This window comes from Melopsittacus undulatus, chromosome 6 (assembly GCF_012275295.1).
Source record: "Melopsittacus undulatus isolate bMelUnd1 chromosome 6, bMelUnd1.mat.Z, whole genome shotgun sequence".
In the NCBI taxonomy this organism is placed as follows: domain Eukaryota; kingdom Metazoa; phylum Chordata; class Aves; order Psittaciformes; family Psittaculidae; genus Melopsittacus; species Melopsittacus undulatus.
Genome location: NC_047532.1, coordinates 8295193 through 8315602, shown reverse-complemented (window position 1 = coordinate 8315602; position 20410 = coordinate 8295193).

Below are 20410 nucleotides of genomic sequence, written 5' to 3'. Positions count from 1 at the left end.
GGCATATGAAGGTAATGCTTGTACTTAGGTAATGCTTACCGAATTTTACAACCTTCACTTACTGCTATAGCAATACATCTAGAGATAGAGGCAAAACTTCAGCAACTGCAAGTCTTCACAAAGCTATTCAGTGCTAACCATAATGAACAGAACATCCCTCTGGTGCCTGAGAGATTTAGAAAAAAATGGGGCTTTCTGAACCTAAAGCAATTGCAAGCCTAACATTAACCCAATATTGCCTACAGATCAGTATAATAGAGGCTAGTTTTGTCTCAGACTGTATCATGCATTTCTAGCCTAAACTTCTACAGAAGCAGATGTTGAGTAGAAATGTTGTCTGTTATCAGACAGACACCTTCTATATAATCCTTACTTTCTTCTTTCTCTGTTTTGCATCCTGTCTCCTGAACTGGGTACATCCAAGAGTAAAATGGCATTCCTTAAAAGGAGAACAGAAAGCTTTTTACTCATCAATTGTGTTGTGCTGTAGTTTAATTCAGGCATTTGAGGCAACACACAACCGAATAAACAGTGTGGAAAAGAGAATGAAGCTAATGGGCACAGGAGCAATTGCGACATAGTTGTCAGCAAGGGCATCTGTGAAATTATAGCCTCACTTCATTTAGCAGTTAACTTTCTTTTTTTTGAGTGAAGAAAAGGAAATACAGCAGTATGCACCACTGCCATGCTAAGGAAGCAAATTAATTTGGTAAACCAGACATTAAACTTATTGATTTCAACTGAAATATTCCTACAATGAGTTTGGAAAATACTACACTGAAACTTGTCCCTCGATATGAGTTTCTACAGCTGCAGCTCTTTCTTCTGTATCACACTGCTACACAGGTCCAAGCTACTCAAAATATTTCCAGGAAAATTCTGTACTTTGAATAAACATTTCTGAAGGATTTCTAGCTAAAATTACTTCATTGCTTTATCTCTGCATGTAAGCATAGGCTTGTCTGTTCAAATAGCTATTGGAGTCCTAGACAAGGCTCTCTAACAGGAGCAGATGTCAGCTTGCGGCTATTAGCAACAAGGGCAATATTAAGATGAACATACATTTGCATATTAAAGATGTTACAACACCGTTTTTCTTGGCAGTAAGGTTTTGTTTTTACAATTATCATCAGCGGAAGAAATATCTAACCAACCCAGTAAGAATCCTATGAACAATATCCCATATGCTGGGAGAATGACATCTAAATTGAGGAAAAGTTCACATATTAAGGCAAAATTAGCTATAACCAGAGGTTATTGAAATAATACAATCACTTCTTTTTACAGCTTCCTCTGGCACTTAACAAGGTTTTATTTCAGAGGAAACAGAGAAAGAAATGTATATGTCACTCTTTTTGCCTTCTACTGTGCATTTGTATTTGAAAAGTCTGAACATTACTTACACTGAGACTTTATTAGGCACTGTTAAAGAGAACTTGAAACATTAGTAATAAAGTTTACGCCCTTTTTAGCTTCCTGTTCTCTTTCTAAGGTAGAATGATGGGAAGAAAATGTCAGTTGTATACATATTTCATTTGAGTTAGCTATACTGAACATTTAGGAGTAATCTGAATAACACCAGCACAGAACTTCATTATTTATGTGACAGCCACAGTCAGAGGCTGAACCAAGATCATATCACACTATGTCCTGTACCATCACAAAGTGAGATAAAAGTGTTTCTGTCCAGAGGGTTTACATTCAAAATTTGGGCTGTAATCTTGAAAATGTCTTGGATATTGTAGAAAAGGAAAAAGTCCAAGTGGTTGCAGAGGAACTTGTGGACACTGTCCATTTCAGTCAAAAATGATTGAGTAAGTATGGGTAAAGTGCTGCCACCTTATTCCTAGACAACTGCACAATTTGCATAGCTAACAGCCTGTGCCTGCTTTGCAGATAGAAAAGAAAATTACTAAGGACAGCAGAAACACAGTTATGGTGAGAATAATTTAAATTCAAGGATAAGTGTCACAGAGTTCAAGAAAAGGACCTTTCTATACTTCTCTGGAAAGGGCACATCAAATTCTATGGAAGGTCAAACTTAAGTATTGGAGTTTTTAAAACCTCATGTTTTTCTTGGAGGGAAAAATATTTCTCCATAATGGTCAAGTTCCTATAATGTTGCTATTTGATCATCAGATGAAAACTGTAGTTCAGGAAAAATCATCAATGACATCCTATGGGTATAAGAAAACTGAAATATATCCAGTGATTTTTGTACTCTTATTCCAGTTCTGGAAATGTTCATCCTTAAGGACCCAAGATGTCAGAGGAAACATATACAACATACAGACAGGACTCTCGGCAGATGTAAGTAGTATTCACTGTCACTGTTGGTGCCCAATGATTAAATATGTAGCAAAAAGATCAATCTTCAACCTATTTAAAGAAGAATACTTCATTTCTTACAGCTTCGACCGTGCAAGTGTTTATAAGTAATTGATTTGGTTTTCTGCCAAAGACTTTTTTTCCATGCCTGGTTTTTAATAAACCATATGTCATTTACAGAGATAAAGCAAGATGCTCTTCTTCATTTCTCATTTTTACTCTAAAATCAAGAGCTGAATAATAAATGGCAATATATATACTACAAAACAAACCCAAAAGCATTACTTTCCAATTCAAACTATTTAATTTCTTAATCTTTTATTTTCTGTTGATAAAGTACCAGTCCTCACCACACTCAGTGTTAATGATTTTAAGAGATATTAAAGTCAGCCTCATTTTTACATGCAGCCTTTTACATGTTAAGAAGAAAAAGCTTTTAATTTCAACTGGACTGGAACTTTAAAAAAGTGGATGCTGCACCTCTTGCAAGAAATTGTTTTCCATCAGTGCTTACAGAAGCTTGACATGTGGTCAAGGAACTACTACGACTGATTAAAAGCAAATTGCTAAAAATTAACTACTCACAGATGTCTCCTGCAAATCTGACATGATTTTGATTTATATGCCAAAGAGAAATATTCTGGCAGGACATGTATGGATCATTTTTATTGTCAGCCACCTGAAATTTTAGATAGCGTTACTAAATTTAATACTCTTATAGGAAAATGGAAATTGAATGTAGTTATTATCTAGTAACCATGTAATGCAAACTCTTAGCTTTCCCCCCAGTTTGTTCAGTCTACAAATTTAGTTTAAAGTTAAAAAAAAAATAGATAAATAAATAAAGAAGCATGAACACAGCAGCAACTCCCAAAGAGCCAATCTGAGAAAGGTCAAATACTTTTTTCATTTCTGGTCAAGATTGAAAAATACTTCAATTTTTGGTACATTATTAAAGGCAGTGTTCTGCTGCAAGAAAATTGAGATACCAATAAGGACTGGTGTACTCTGGGGATCTGACACCATTAAGTGATTGGGGGACTTCTCAGTGAAACTGCATCTGACCCATCTCACTGTACTAACCTGAACTGTACACCACAGTATAGGTACATACTCACCTTGATTTTTTTAAGACTGTCATTTCTATACTTCAACCTTCACAATCCATTTTTAGTAACTCCTTTATCAGAAAACTGCTGGGATTTTCAAATTCAGAGAGAATGTAAAAGTTTTTCTTCTTATCCTCCAAACTCAGCTGAATAGCTGCCTTTATTTTTAACAGGTGCTTTTCTAATTTTAATTGGGTCCCAGTGCTCTGAAGAAGTGTTTGGATTAGAGCAAGGTATCAGAATCATGGCAACAGTTGAATATATATGAACAGTTCAACTAATTTAAATAAGTATTATTTCATTGCTAATGGAGCTACAGCCGATAAGGTAAGGGTCTGACAGGTTTCTCACATCAGAGATGCACTAGCAGACTGGGTTAAAGCACCTGTATCCTTCTGTCTGTGTGATTCCCTGTAACCTCATCCACCCCAGCCACAGAAGCTCAGCAGCTGGTGCTCGAGGTCTGCTCCAGTACAGCAGTCATGTAACCTCAGATCAGCTCAGCGAAATTGTGAGAAAAAGCAATAGGAAGCTTCCTCTCAGATCCTCATGCCATCTCTCCATCCAGCACCTCAGGAGCTGCCTCTGGTCTTAGCCCTTGCCTTAGCTGTGCTGTAAGTATGATGTAGGTGTAGGCAGCCACCTGCATTTCTCTTTAGCTTTGTGACCTGAATTCAGATGACCCTCATCATCATTAGCCTTCTCTAGCATTTTCTACACTACCAGGTACATCCACCCCTTATCTTTGATAGCACTCTCCTGCCTGCCTTGCTGCTGTCTTTGACTCCTGGCTCACCTCCCTTTGCAAAGCCCCTCTTCTGCTGCTCGCCGATACCTTATCCATGATAGAAATGTAAATGATTCTCCACTTCCCTTGCCAACAAGAATTGTCATTTCATTAGAAAGAGTTAATTAAAACCTGAAGGAAAAAAAATCTACTCTTTGGTTCTTGCTCAAACATCTTTCATCATTCCAATGACAACTCCAGAAAGGAGGTCAATTGTCAAAACATTATTTTTGAACTGATTCTGGAGAGGCACACAAATTTGTTTCACACACAACTATCTATGACCACAGAATAAAACACATTTGTTGCGACTGTAAAATATGTTGGACTTCAGCTCAGAGGCTTGAGGCTGCCAGTTCAGAGCCTTCAGAAGGAGGGACCTCTAAACAACTGCCATGCCATATGATGGCTGACAGCAGGAGGCAACTCTATCCATTTCACAGTGGATGCTCCACTTGTTCTCAGACTCTTCTGAACAGAGATGTACAGAAAGACAGAGGGAATAGGTTATTGGAGTTTGTAAATTAAGTTAAATCTTTTTAACTTCCAAGGAAAAGCTCTTTTTTAAAATTAACTCTAACTGTATTTGAGATAATTTTTTGACTCCAGTAAAATCAGCCACAGAATTCTCTCAGCTTCAATAGGATGAGAATTTCAGCCACTGTGAATCTATTACAGTTCTTTCAGAACAGATGCTTTAGTGGAAGCAATTTTTAAAACTATCATATATCTACTCTCAGTTACATATATAATTTTCCTGACATTATTGTTCTGAGCAGAGCTACTCAAATATGAAGTGGGAACATTTCTAAAATGTGATTCTTCTTTAAGGAGCAGTAAAGTTTAAAAGCAAATTTGAGTGCCATTAAAATTATTTAAAACCAAGCATGTTTTGTAAAACATTTTCATAATTCTGCATTCAAATCTCCTTTTCATTACTGATGAATGAAACTGATCAAAAGTTGTCTAAATTTATCATAGCTGCTGCTGTCTGAGGTAATTCAGTGGTGTGATGCTTGCATTTGCTGCGCACATCATATAACATCTTATAAAAGGCATAGATAAAATTTGCCTCATGTTCTGAATGGTTCTAATATATATCCTGATTTTAAAGTAGGATATGATCTCAATGGAATCTTTAGGGAGCCCTAAGTATTCTTGACACTTGCTGGCACAGTACATCCAGCTGTCCATTCTTACTGTCCTTGGGCTCTGGTTCTTTAGCAAAGGTTCTGGCCCAATAAACTTCAGTTCACACTCTCATCAGAAAGGGCATGGTACACTTTCTAAGATGCAATTGTCTTACGCACCAGAACCAATAGTGTGTCAAATTATGTGAAAATCATTTTGGTTGATACAGATGAAAGTAAGTAGGTTAATGTAAAAGCTGAGTTGGATGCTCTTCAGATTTCAAATAGTGGAAGATAGGGGATTAGCAAAGATCCTGGATTATCCCAACCATAGTCACTGTAATTAGGAACATATCCAAGCCTCAAAATGGTGAATAGAAGCCTTTTCAATGAAATTTTGATCTAGGATTACATAGGTAGACCAAAAATGTTGGACAATGTCCACTCTACTAAACAAAACTGCTGAAGACTTATAAAATGCATGGACTATTTGAGTAGTAACATTTCAAAAGCAAATTACTCAACATCAGTCACTTGAAATATATCTAGCATGAAGACCTTTTAAAAACTATAACTATGACTAATAACAGTATGACATTTTTCAGCAGACAAGTTACCTAGCTGAAAATATCCAAAACATGCAATCAAAGACAAGTTATAAAATGTGCTTGGAAGTGACCTATGTGCCTTTGGAGCATAAAACAGTTAGAATAAATGTCAGGAAAACATTTGCCTCATCACTGGAAACATTCTATTGCTACAATAAACATGAAACAACTTAGAAGATTATGTGACACAAAGTCTTACAAGACCTGGTGCAAGTTTCAAAAAATTTAATTTAGAATGTATATGCGAGAATGCTTTTTCACACCAGAACAGGCTCCCAAGACCTGATTAAGGCTGAAAATCCTGTTTTTTTTCATCAAATAGTAATCACATCCTGTTATATTTTATAACAATAACACTACTAAGACTTATTGCTGAAATTTTATACCACAGCAAAACAAAGATTTTGGTCTTTAAGTGTCCAAGTGGTAAAGGAAAATATAATTAGCTTTGAAGACTGCCACAACTTTTTTTTTTCCCCTTGATGTAAAGTGTTTTACAGCAAAAGTAGAATCATAGAATAGTTAGGGTTGGAAAGGACCATACGATCATCTAGTTGCAACCCTCTTGCCATGGACAGGGACACCTCTCCCTACCCGTGCCACCCAAGGCAATGTCCAACCTGGCCTTGAACACTGCCAGTGATGGGGCATTCACAACTTCCTTGGGCAACCCATTCCAGTTCTTCACCACCCTAACAGTAAAGAATTTCTATTTTTAGTAGTTTTACAGTTTCTCTTCTCTCTCTCTATTACACACTAACATCCATGTTCCTAAAAAATAAAAGAAATTAGGGGGTTATCTACATTTTAAAAAATAAAATTGTCAGTTTGCAGGAAAATTTATTCTTTCCAACTGGTCTTTATTTTATCATTTGCACATTTACCATAAATGAAAAATATAAGAAAACTTGAATATGTATTAAAACAAGTATTGGAATTGCTAACAGTACACAGCTTCAGCAGTGAGAACATGGCTGATATCATGTCTTTTTAATGAACACATTACACTTATGTAGCAATTGAAGATTTTTATTTTTTTTTTCCTTAGTACTCATCTGTGTTTTGGTAAAAGTCTAGGGTGTTCAGCTTCTCAAAGCAAGCTATGGAAGCACATTATGTTTTCTTTTCAGAATAGGAGTGGATGGGGCTCAGTAAATGCTAGAGAATATTCATGATACAATTCACCTTCTCCTGAATCAATTCTGCTTGTTACTTCTAAAGCAGTCAGAGCTCTCCCTGGCTTGAGAAATGGCAGTTTATGCTTGAACTTTTGCTCTATATCATACTATGGGACCTTTTGACTCCACTGAATCTAACCCAAGATTTACTGTACCTAAGGTCAAGGACAGGCTCCTTCTACATTCTTATATAGAACATAAGAGTTTACAAGCTGCCTAATTTTCAAAAGTTCAAAAGTCCCCTAATTTTCCTTTTCCATACTGCAATCTTTTAGCTCACTTTCTCCCAGTGAAAAGTTTTAGATGTCTTGGCTTCATTGTTCAAGCAATATACTAATTAAGAAATAAAACTACTTTTTTCTTATGTATTTTACTGTCACCCATTGATTTCAGACAAAAAGGAGAATTCTGCTTTGTAATCATCTACTTCAGTTCACTAGTGATTCACCTAACAGCACTTGTCACTGTGCTATTTTTAGTGTCAGTATCTTTCTGAGTTCATTTTACTCCCAGAATTATGTGTTCTTCAAAACGTACTCAGAACTGAAATGCTCAAAGGCCTCTTCTACAAATCTGGTCTCACATAATACAACAGCCAGTTTCAAAAGGCCTATGCAAAAATCTTAGACGTTTTTGTGTGCATCCTCAGAACTGTTGACATATTTCAGAAAGAAGCACTGATGTTCATCTTTGCATGTGGCTATTGCTGGGTCGATTTCCCTACCTGTAAGTCAGTAGAACAGACAACACATTCAATTTGAAGAGAGACAAACACAATTATGAGCTGTTAAAAATGTAATTCTCCTCCATCTTGTGTTATTAATTTACCTGAAGCAGTGGTAACAAACTGTTGAAAAAAGACTGAAGTGCAGAACTTTTTTGTTCACAAATGCTCAAACATGCTCATGTTCCTAAACAAAACCAAAACCCTCATGGGAGTGGGAAGTTATGGCAGAATATGTTGCATTGAGTATCTACTGAAATGAGACATTTTTTTACTTGTTCAAGTACCTGTTTGTAGCAGTTTTTATTAACAAGATGAGGCTTATCTCAAAGATTCACCTTCAGAATAGACAGGAGTATTTTTAGTTCTAATCCTCAGTCAGTGGCTGTCACTTTCTTGCTTTTATTGTGTTGAGAACATGTTCAGTTTATTTTTCTATTCTTGTGTCTCACTCCTTGAAGAACATTGACAAGCTGTGTGGGAAGCAGCAGCGAGAATGAAGGGGGAGGAAACACACAAACAAAACCAACAAAGAGATCCCCACAAAACCCCCCACAAGGTAGACATCATTTTAGCCTATTCTCACTTAAAATCTTGGGGGCAATGGAAGAGGTCTGCCTTGGTAAAATTCCTTCAGTTGGATCTTAGTCAAACAAAGCAGTTAGGTACAGTGTGATTCTACAATTTAATTCAAATAAAGCCCCTTCAATTGCTTCACTGAAAGGGAAACAGGTCTGCTGACAAGGGGCAGCCTAATAAGACCTCTAGTTCACATCTTAAGGCATCATCTCAGGTACTGTGGCTCTGCAGTGGTCAGGGACTTATCTTTGCCCAAAACTCATACATAATAGGTAGGACAGAATCTGGTTTCTATTATTCTACCAGAGCTTTAGGGAATGAAAAAGGTTCTTTCCAAGTGTATTACCACTAGCTTCAGAAGAACAATAAAAGAAGGGATAAATCTGACTTATCATCGTCAGTTGTGATGGGGATAGTGCCGTTCTGTTCTGCAGCACTTGAATCACAACCTGCAACATACTTTCCATCTCCTGAAGCAGGAGTTGGCTCTCTTGACAATGCATAGATTCATTTCTCTCCATTACCCATGTCCTGAGATGAAAGTGATCAGTCAGGGTAAGGGACCATAACCAGAAAGTAAGTAGATCTAAATACAGAAAACAGACTGGCAGGCTAATAAAGTAACTCTATATCCTAAGCCTTTCTCAACCAGAGGGGTATAAAAACACCCTTATTTTGGTTTTCTTTGCCTTACTATCCAAAGATTAAAAAATTTAAAAGTCTGTCTCTGCAACGGGAATAAATATTGGCATCAACATAACAGCAGCAAGCCTATTATTGGGAAACAAAGATAAGGAGAACCCAGACTTTCTGCAAGTTTCTTGTTAGTTACCAGCACTTGGTGCAATTTTTGAATTCCCATGAGCATAGTGGTGAATAGGTCTATATTGCATTTATATGTCTATGCTACTCTCCATAAAGCAGATGCACAGCATCTGATCCCTCACTGCTTATGTACCTGGTACCGTCACTTCCATTTGTGCCTCTACTCTTCCCCTGATACTGTAAGATCTATGACAAGCTTCCTGTTGGTCATATAAGTATCATTCAGACTGCAAAATCAAGGAACTGTAATCCACAATCTGCTGCTGAAGGAGCCCTGGTGAAGAGAATCTGGTTTAGCTATGTTTTATGCTTGACTTTTGTGTTTGTAAATAGGACATTATGAGGGCCATTGGGAAGGCATCCCGTAAAGAAAAAAAAAGCAGTAGACATAATGTAGGGAAAACTCAAAATTCACTCTCAGAAAATAATGGTCAATTTGAGAAAAAGGAGGTAATTTAAAAAAAAATCAATAAGATCATAAACAAACACTTGAAAACACCTTTTTAAAAGTAATACTTGAAAAGATTAAAAAAAAAAAGAGTAACTTCAAAAGGCCCAGCATTTACCAACAGCTACCACACTGTGGCATCCTATCATAACACAGTATTTGACTGTTTACTCAGAAGAAATTAACACTCAGAAAAACAAATTTTCCTGATAATCTACTATGAGACATGTGAATAACTGTTGACTTTTTAAAAAGCAACAAATGTAAAATGATAGAATTTTCCTGTCGGAAGGCTGCATAAATTATTGTCTACATCAAGGGATTGCATTTGATCTGTTATCTATGAAGCATTTCAAAGTTCTCAAAAAAAAAGGCTGGAGTATTGACAATGAAAAGACATGGAAAACATGGCTGTCAGTGCAATGTTTGGCTCTACTGAGTGATTTCAACTTTTTAGTGGTATAACAATATTCATGTTATTGCCTACAGTTTATCTTTGCAAAAGGGGAACTCATTTTATAATCAAAGCAGGAATATTACTAGTCTTACTGCATCTTTGATACGCATAATACTAACATTGGGATAAATACTTTCTGGTGCTAGAATAAATTGTAAATTGTCTGAAATTATACAGTACAGCTGTATTAATACCTAAAAATTTCATCATGATTAATGATACTATAATGCATACTCAAGGAATGAAATATAATTTGTCTCACATAATGGGTTACCTACCATCTTGTCAGTTCAGGAGGCTCAGTTTTGCTGTGACCTTCTAATAACTGCAATTCAGTCACAGGTTCATTAGCCACACTTTTTGTATGACCTAGAAAAAATACCATGGAAATCCAATTCTGAAGTCCATCACAAGTCTGTTCCAAAACCTATTTCAATTTCTGGGCTGCCAGCAATAATGGAAGTATGAGCAGGTGACTGATCAGTGAGAATTACCTAGTTCAGTCTTACAGCTTTTTTATTCAGGTGCCCAAGCTCATCAATTGTTCCTGACACCTGCCAGATCATTCATTTCATAGCATACGCTTCCTCAGAAGAGACATATAGGTATGGACACTTCCATTTTTAATGGAATGTTCTTACTTTGTTGGAAGCCATCTGCCAAAGTGCTATTTTCTGGGACACTTTCAGAGGAGTCTGAATGCACAGAATATCTTTATACTTCAACACAACAGGTCTAGAAAAGCCACAGCCTAAGTGTTCTGTTACAGGTAAAGGTTTGCGGGCAGGATAATTCGTTCAAGTGGGGGTTATTGGTATCTCAAGTGCTGTAGATAGTTACCACAGACCTATGAATTTATCTCAGCTGGAAGAAAATCACTTTCTGTAAAATTGCTCATCTCAGCTATCATACCTAATGCAATGTGGATTAAGACAAGGAGAGATGACTAGACTGTAAGAAGGGAACAGCTAGATCTGCCACCAAAAGCTTAGAAATGTGACATGACATATATTCTACATAAGCTGGGAAGTACAGCATTGCAAATTGGTTAGCTTGAAAAATACAAGCCTTCTTTTTTGAGGTCTGTTTGACATCACATCATGAATAACTATTAAAATGTTTTTGTTTATTCAGTGAAGTCATCAGGTATAAAACAGAAAGGATAAAAAAAATTATATGCCAAATTGAACATAATGGTCTTTCTCTCAGTGTGTGAATGACTCCCTGAAACTTAATCTGATGAAGTACAAGGTCACATGGAACTACTCCAGTCAGCTTTGAACCTAAGCATGGCTTCAAAATAGCACAGTTGTACTAATGAGATGCTCTGCACGGAGTAGTAAAATATGCACACATAGTATTGCTTCCCTACCTTACATAAAGTTGTACTGATTTATAACTTAGTCTCCAGTGTATGTCAATTTCCTCAGAGATCACGATTTCAAGATATTGTTTCAATAAGCCAGAGGCAAATATCATACTTCCAAAATCCCACAAACACCCCAGCCCCCCCAAAAAAGTGAAGTTTGAGTGTATGAGAGAAATGGCACAGAAAAATGACCAAAAACTGCACTGAGCACCAGAAAAAGTTAACTCAAGTACACATTATGTTCATTTTGGTTTTTAATTGCCAGCAGGAGTAACCACAAAGACAGAGCAGCATGAGAGCTGATCTCATACTTATCATTAGAACAAGTACTTCAGTATCTTGGGATACTTTGATGACTAAAACCCATGCAAGCCATAACGCTTTAAGTTCTCGATACAGACAATAATATATCCTGAGGCAACATCTATTATATTGACACGTTTTTCCAATGTATAGAGAAGATTGCTCCTGGCAATTTTTTCCCCCATTTGATTGCTATATTCAATGAATGTGAGTCAATGTAGGCTGGACTTTTCAAAGGTGCTTAGGGATCTGTAAAACCTAGAGAAGATTTTAAGTAGTGTATCTACAGATACCTACAGTCAGGTGTCTTCCCAAGCTCAGGCAGTTTGAACCTGGGAGATCTTTTTGTTTCATCCTCTTATTTCTTTACTTTCTTTGCTTATATTTCATAAGTTTGTTGCATTAATTAACAGGTGTATATCCTTTAAATCCATCCAGATTCTTTAAATTTAAAGGTAAAAAAATAAAAAAGAAATATTCACTCCAAATCTTTATCTTAGGAAAACCAACATTTTTTGTCAAAAATCTAAAAAACTCAAATATATGTGAGGTACATGTCTTTCAGTCACCAGTTCAAGCAATCTCACTGATTTAACAAAATGAACCCCCCAAAATGCAGCCAAAGCCTAAACAAAAAAAACCCCAAAAACCCCAAACAACACAAAAGCCTGAGAGACTATGAAGAATAAACAAATTCAGCTGTCAGCAGATCAGTCTCTGAGTTCAGACATTTTGCCCTAACTACTCTAGGCCCCTTGGTTGTGCTTTTGTTGCTGCTGATTTTGTTTGGGTTTTTTAAAGCAGCTAATTTGCAAGCCTGAATTTTAGTGCATACATAAAAATATTATGCATAGTCAGAGGAACAGGAACTTCACATGATGATGTTACAGTGGCTCTTTCAATGTTGAGAAATTCAAGGAAAAAAACAAAAACAAACCCACACCAACAGGATATGCTTTCTCTATCAGGAGGAGGAATCTGAAAACAATCAAAAATCCATTAGGAAGGGTGACATGTTCAGTAAATTGAAGGCAAGATTATTCTGATAAATCAACATGATGCGGTAGATTAAATTTAAAGCTTCCCAGGACATGGACAAGAGACTGTTTTAGCTGGGTCCTTATAGACTGGCATCAATTAAGACTGCATATTTGGTTTTTCCTCCTGTCTTGTCTTTCTGATAAGTTGCTTTTTCCAGTTGGGGGGAAAGATACTAGGAATGATGATATCAAGAAGAAATATACTTGGTCAGATCTGTATGTCTAAGAGAGTATTTCTTCAGGTAGCTCAGAAGAATTTATCATTTCATTGCCTTCATCTCACAGTAAACAAATAAATTTTACCTAATTATTGAAATTATAAAGGCGAGAAACATTGTAGAGAAGGAAGCACATCTGCACTACACAACACAGTAATCTTCCAATATTCATTGTTAGAGAAGTTTAAATATCACTAAAGGACCTAAGACTACCTTGTGGCTAAGGTAAAACTATTGAGGTGAAAGCAGTCCTCACTGGGTTAAAGCAGACTATTCCACTGCCAGCATGAAAGGAACACAGATGTACCAAATGGCATTTTGCTTTATTTTAGGAAACTAAAGTTTAGTATAGCACAGACCCACATGCTCATATTGTTTTGGTTTAAACTCAGAGTCAGCAATTTCTTTTTTTCATGATCTGATCATTGTTAAGAAATAATAGTGTTGCTACTTGATAACATTTTCTTATCACAGTCAAAGTGTCATTCACAACAGCAATAGAGTCTTGTTTAGAGATCTCTGCTCAGGCATTGTATTTTTGTTAGGGGAAAATGAAAAAAAGATGAGCCAATGATCCTTATAATGCCTTTCTAAGCCCTCATGAACAGGCGTGATTTCACCTGAATGAGTAAGAGTTTTGTAGCTTCTCTGTAAATTCCAGGCAATACAAAGACAAGCAGCAGAGCACAAGAAATGCCTTAAACAATTTCAGCCTACCTGCAAACTAGCAGGCAAAGCCTGTCCTTCAAGACCCAAAGTATCTAGGATAAGAGCCCAAGATATTGACTAAATGATAGGTTAATGTAAAGGCTTCAACCCTCTGTGGCTTTCCCATACCAACAATCTTGCCCTGTTAACCCCGAATCTTACTGGGGAGACATCCAGCAGCACCATCCCATACCCCAGCACCTAATTTGTAATTTATAACAGATCCAGGAAGAGAACATCTCACTTGTATTGAGAAAAAGTTTTTTTTTTTAAGTATTGAGGAAAAACTTAAGTATTTTTAATTTGATTTAGAAACATTTTCTCACTTGCTTTAGTGAGATCACAGCTTCATTTGAGTTAATCCCATTCTTGTTTTCTGGCACAGTCTGTGTATTATTATGGCCCTGCTTATGCAATAGCAAGAAAAGCATAAGATCAATGAACCCAGTTTAATTAGCTCCTCAACTAAAAAACTTAAGTGCTACAGACTATATCTGAAGACGAGTTACAGTTACAAGAAAGGGATATAAAACAACACAGGACTATTGCTCTATACAGCATGCATATAATTTATTAGCAAGAACAACACCAGCAGCTTCAGTGTGGTGCAAGATGGTAAAGAGAGAAATAAATGCTTTAGATCACCATACAAGAAAGACAGTGCTTACATTGGGGTTGCAGGATTCTGCATGTCCCTTCAAAGTCTTATCTCCATGCAAAGGTGGAAACCCTTGGAGGTGGAGAACACACTATGCATTCCCTCACTTTCCTCACTTGCTTCATTCTCTGCTCCACAACTACCAGGCATCAAAGTAAATGACTCTAAGGCTTGATTGTCATAAACAAAGCAGAAGGTATTGTGTGCACCATAAAGCAAAATAATCCAACCTCAGTTACATTAACTTAGCATATAACAACAGAGACATTAACAGGTGTCCCTGCAGAACAACATAAACAAACAAGTAATACTATCCTAACTCTTGGTTCATTTTCAGAATCACCAAAAATTATATTCTGAGTATCAGCCTAACAGATTATTTTCTTTAGCCAGTGCTATCATAATAAAGCCTTCTAGTAGCTATAATTCCATGAATGTTTGCTGTAGAGATAAACTATACCAGCTATTAGTTTTAGTTTATTGCTTAATTTTATACAAAATTAATCATAAAACTAGTAGTGAATTATCAGCTATTTTTATTTAAAGATAGACACAAAAACTAGTTTTTTCAAAGCACATTTTACAATGTCTTGGTCTCGCTTTTTCTGTTTGCGATCATGCAGATGGGTGAGACTGGGGAGCAAATAAACTCCCAAAACTCAGTAATGGAGGGGAAGTGGTACAACTACATTTGTATGATATCCTAGGAAGGAAGGAGCTTGTGTTTCCTTTTCAGTTTTCAGGGAGATTTGTTACTGGTAGATAGATAACAGGTAGAATCAAGCACACATGTGGTATAAATTGATTGTAGTTCATATAACTTCTTCCTATGAACAGCCTTTAGATTGGAAGTGAAAAGGAAAAAAACAAAATCCCCAAAATTAATTAATTAGAAAATAATGCACTTCGTAGGATACTTTCAACAGCACTTCCCTAAAAGCAGATAATTACAGCTCACAGCATACTGAAAAACATGTTGATGACCATCCCAAATGGTAGAGTTGATGAAAAACTACTTATGAAAGACACAGAATGTGTTATTTTTTCTTCCCACACCATAATGAGGTAGTTATAGTTTTACATCAGAAATGTTTCATCACTCAAAATAACTAGTTCCTTTAATTTCAGGGACACAAAACTGGTGGATTTGTTGTTTTAAGAACAGATTGTTTTGAATTAGCACCACCAGAAGACAGATTTTTAGAGGAAAAAACATAGGCAATACAAAACAACAATAAGTTATTCAGTTGTGTCCTAAGTAATCAAGGCAATATATTGTGAAAATCAGAGAGATAGTTACTGCAAAGGAAATTTTTAAAGTAGTTTTTTACTTATGTGTTAGTTTTGATCAAACATAAAAATTCAATGCTTCTTTGATTCAAGTAGACCTGGAGCTAAAGATACATCTGGCAGCAAAATCTGCAGTTCTTATCTGTGAAGGTTTCTCAAACCTACTGGCTTACTTTATAGTTGCCTCTCACAGAATTTCAGGTTAAACAGATAAATCTTTTAACTGATTTCCATAGGGGGTTCTCTTCAGAGAGGTTTTATTAGCTGCAGGGTGAAGAGATTCTTGAAAGTGTTTTGGTGGTTCCTGAATTTCAGAACACACACAAGCAAATAAGAAAGGATTAAAGGTTAATGGGATCAAATGAAGGAAGGAAGGAAGAAAAAACAAAGTAAACCAAAATCATAATGGTGGCAAGCTTACTCACCACTGATCAAACATGAAGATATCCAAGATCATCAGGGAAATGAAACTCTACTCTCTGCAGCACACTTGCCTGGGTTTCAGCTGACCTATTTCCAGGAAATGTAACAGGAATTATGAAAGTGCTACAGATGAAAAAGGAGGCAGAAATTTACTGTCTCTTCACAGAAAGGGAAAGGGAAAAAGAAAGAAGACAAGCTGTCTGACATGATCTTTAAAGCCTGGGGATGTCTTCCCTATGTGTTCCGGCTTTGGCTGGTATACAGTGCTGTGCTTTGGATTTAGTATGAGAATAGTGTTGACAACACACTGATGTTAGATATTGCTAAGTAATGCTTATGCTAAATCAAGGACTTTTTGGTGTTCCATGTTCTGCCAATGGAGAGTTGCGCAAGAAGTTAGGAAGGAAGCACAGCTGGGACAGCTGACCTTAACAAGCCAAGGGGATATTCCTTTACCATAGAAAATCATGCTCAGTATAGAAACTAGGGGAAATTGGCTGGAAGTCACTCATCACTGCTCAGGGACAAGCTGGATACCCATCAATGCATGGTAAGCAATTATATTGTGCATCACTTGTGTTTCATTCCTCTCTCTCTTTTTCCTATTACTGTTGTTAAATTTTACTTTATTTCCATTATTAAACTGCTCTTATCTCAACCCACAGGTTTTACCTTTTCCTGGTTTCCTCCACATCCTATGCAGGGGGGAGGAGCACAGGGGAGGAGCTGAGTGAGCAGCTGCACTGTACTTAGTTACCAGCTGGAGCTTCAGTCCAGACGCACTGTGACTAGTTAATCCACTCCTCCCTACCTACATCTAGACCAATAAACAGACCTTGTTTCAGCTGGAAACTAGTGGATCACTAACTCTTCTCATCAATATTCTACCTGATGAACACTCATGATGAGCATCAAAAAAACCCCACATATATTTCTATGTGCCTATGCCTCCATGCTACAGTAATAGTGTATTTGATAGCACGGAAAAGCCACTGCAAGAAACTAGTTTCATCAGCTGAAAAGGGCCAGCATATTACTCTGAGTTTTAAGGTATAACAATCATCTTATTATTGAGAAACTAAGTAAAAAGGAGCAAAATGAGACCTAGTTTTTAAAGGAAATGCAGTAGAATCTTATCATTCCTATTAGGCACCACAAAAGATCTAGCAAAAAAATTCTCTCTTTTTGGCATTTTACATTTTTCTAGCTGAAAAGCTGATTGTGCTCATTCTTTCAGGTTTTGCCTAGTAGAAAAAAAAATGGAATAACCATCACTATAGTCTCTGGGGAATAAAAGTACTTATCTGGAGAGAGAAGAAAAGTTACACATTCTAGGCACTTCTGGAATTGGTTCTTTCTGATGCAGCAGGCCAATTTAATTTGAGCTGGAGGGTCCACTCATGACCTATCCAGCTGTAGAATCAGAGATGTGTGAAGCCAACATTAAAGTCATTGTAGGTCTTGCCCCAAATTTTGATTATACATCTAGTGCCACTTAGGCAGATCACATAAAGATCATTGATGAATACAACATCTCATAACTGTATTTCATTCTGCATAGACACAGGACTGTAACAGTGGTAACAGAAGCTGGTGTTGTGTGGTAACTTTTAATAATAGAGGTTTGGCATTTAGGTATAATCATAGAACAGTCAGGGTTGGAAAGGGCCTTAGGATTGTCTTCTTCCAACCCCCCTGCCATGGGTAGAGGTGCCTCACATTAGACCATGTCACCCAAGGCAACGTCCAACCTGGCCTTGAACACTGCCATGGATAGGGCATTTACCACTTATTTGGGCAACCTGTGCCAGCGCCTCACCACCCTCACAGTAAAGAGCTTCTTCCTTATATCCAATGACTGTTAGTATCAAATTTGGATTCTACTGCATCCTCTTGGGAGATTTATAGTAAATCTTATTTAAAAGTTATTGCGTATAGCGAATACAAGATTTTATTTAGTCCATGTGTCATGTATTTTAATAGAACAAAACAATATTACCAAGATTTGGGCTAATATTATTGAAATACTTTAATATTAAAATATGAATGAAAATCCAAAAGGAAAATTAGGATACAATTTTATGTGAAAGCCCATTGAAGTCTTTCTGTGATGCTCCTAAAAAAGAATGAGATGAAAGTCTTCATGCAAAACAGGAATAGACAGATTCAAAGACAAACAGCCAACACAGGATTTTCTTAGACCTTAGCTGCTCATCTTCGATCTGCCTATACAAACCACTAAAGGGGAAGAAATGTGGCTTAATATATTGCAACAGAAAATAATGGGCCACATGCTTGCAAATTCAGCCTTCAAACTGAAGGATAAAATTCTGGAAAATATCTTTGAATTTTTACAAGATTAAAATTAATCTAAATTCACCTTGTGACTAGGATTCTTTTCTATGCAATATAGAACAAGATAAAGCTTTGCGGCCAAGGTATAACCCTCTCAAGATACTGTTTAGTAATTATACATCCTTAACTATGTTAGTGTTAGCTTGTGCATCTACAGATGCCTGTTGCTACTTAATTTTAAAAGGTTTCTAATCTTGTAATGAAACTGTATTTTTGACCAGCCACAAAGTAGAATCTGATTTCAGCTTTCTAATGTAATTAATCATGGATTTTACTGTGTCATTTGAAATAATTTATTCAGATCTGAGAAATACAACACATGCCTTATGATTGCATTATATAACAAGCAAATAAAGTACTTAACTGAAAATTAATCATAGGTATTATTTATCATAAAATAGAACTACCTGGAGTTTGGAGCTTGGGCCCAACTAGTTTGCACTTTCACTCCTGTTTAGGCATTTGCAGCCATACAATGAGAGTCAAACTTTGTTGCTTGAATTTTAGCCACTTGAACAGTGCTGAGAAAGTTGTTAGCAAAGTTATGTTCATAGTATTCAAGATTCAAAACAGACTTCACATTCTGTGGGCAGATACCAATATTACAGGGCAAACTATAGCTTTCTGAGCCTTTGTAGGCTGCTAAAGGAATAAAAAAAAAAGGGAAAGAAATTGTATGGCCTCTAGAAATACACAGTACAGAATATAATTGGCCTGATTTCCACCAGCAGATTTTACATCTTCAGCTAACATCCCAAACCTGAAGAATATCTGGAGTAGTACCTACTCCACCTACAGAAAGCAGTAATCAGAGACCATGCTGAGACTAAGAATATACATTGCATAACCTCTGTTGGTGGAGCTTCTAACTAGAAAAGAGACAGATCTTCTGTTTCCTTCTTTGTTTACACCAAAACACAAATGAAAACAAAGTCAAGGTTTTACTTAACTGGTAATTTCCATATGAAGTCCAATTTGAATTCAGGGTAGTAAAATCCACCTAGGTAGGCTTGAGCAACTATGTTCTTCAAATCTTTATTCAGGAGCAACCAGTGACTAGAATCTGTTTCTCCCATGATAATTGCTGAGTAATCATCCTAGCCTTATCTTGACCCACAAACCTTTTCAGCATATCTTCTCTCCCACATCCAGCTAAGGGGAGTGATAGAGCATGGTGGGCACCTGGCACCCAATCTAGGTCAACACACTATAGTCCTTTTTTGGTGCCAACTTTCTGTTCCTCCCTTAATGAATGCATTTTGTTTCTTACTTCTCTGTTTTTCATGTCCTTCCAGTTTTTCAATAAGCACAACCTTTCCTAACACATATTTTAACATTTTAAATTAATATACAAAATAGCTTTTCCTGATTAAAATGAATTTTATTGTACAACCCTGCTCTACTAAAGAGGAAAGATCTATCCACAACAATTTGTATAATGTGTTCTGCCAGAGCTAGTCATGGCATTATAGAGAAAAAGCCCTATTGGTTTCTATGGAACCATTTATCAGGCATGATATAATGGACAATACATCAAAATTTAGTGCCACATGAGCTAGTGTGGCAGAAGTTCTATCCACTCATTTGTTGTGTAACTCCATATTGGGGAAAGATGTCACAATTTGATCCTTAAGAGAACAGTGCATTTATGCAAACATATGCACTGAAATTGTCTTGTCAGACTATCATTCAAAACTAGAGCTAAGTAGACTTTATATATGACTAGTTTGCTATTCAGTTCTCAAAGTACCATCAACATCTTCAACAATGCACCAGTTAGCATGAAATCCCAGCATTCATCTGATACATTAAGATTCTTATAGGGACTTTTCCTACATAACATATTCTTGGCACACTTGACCTTCCCTTTCAT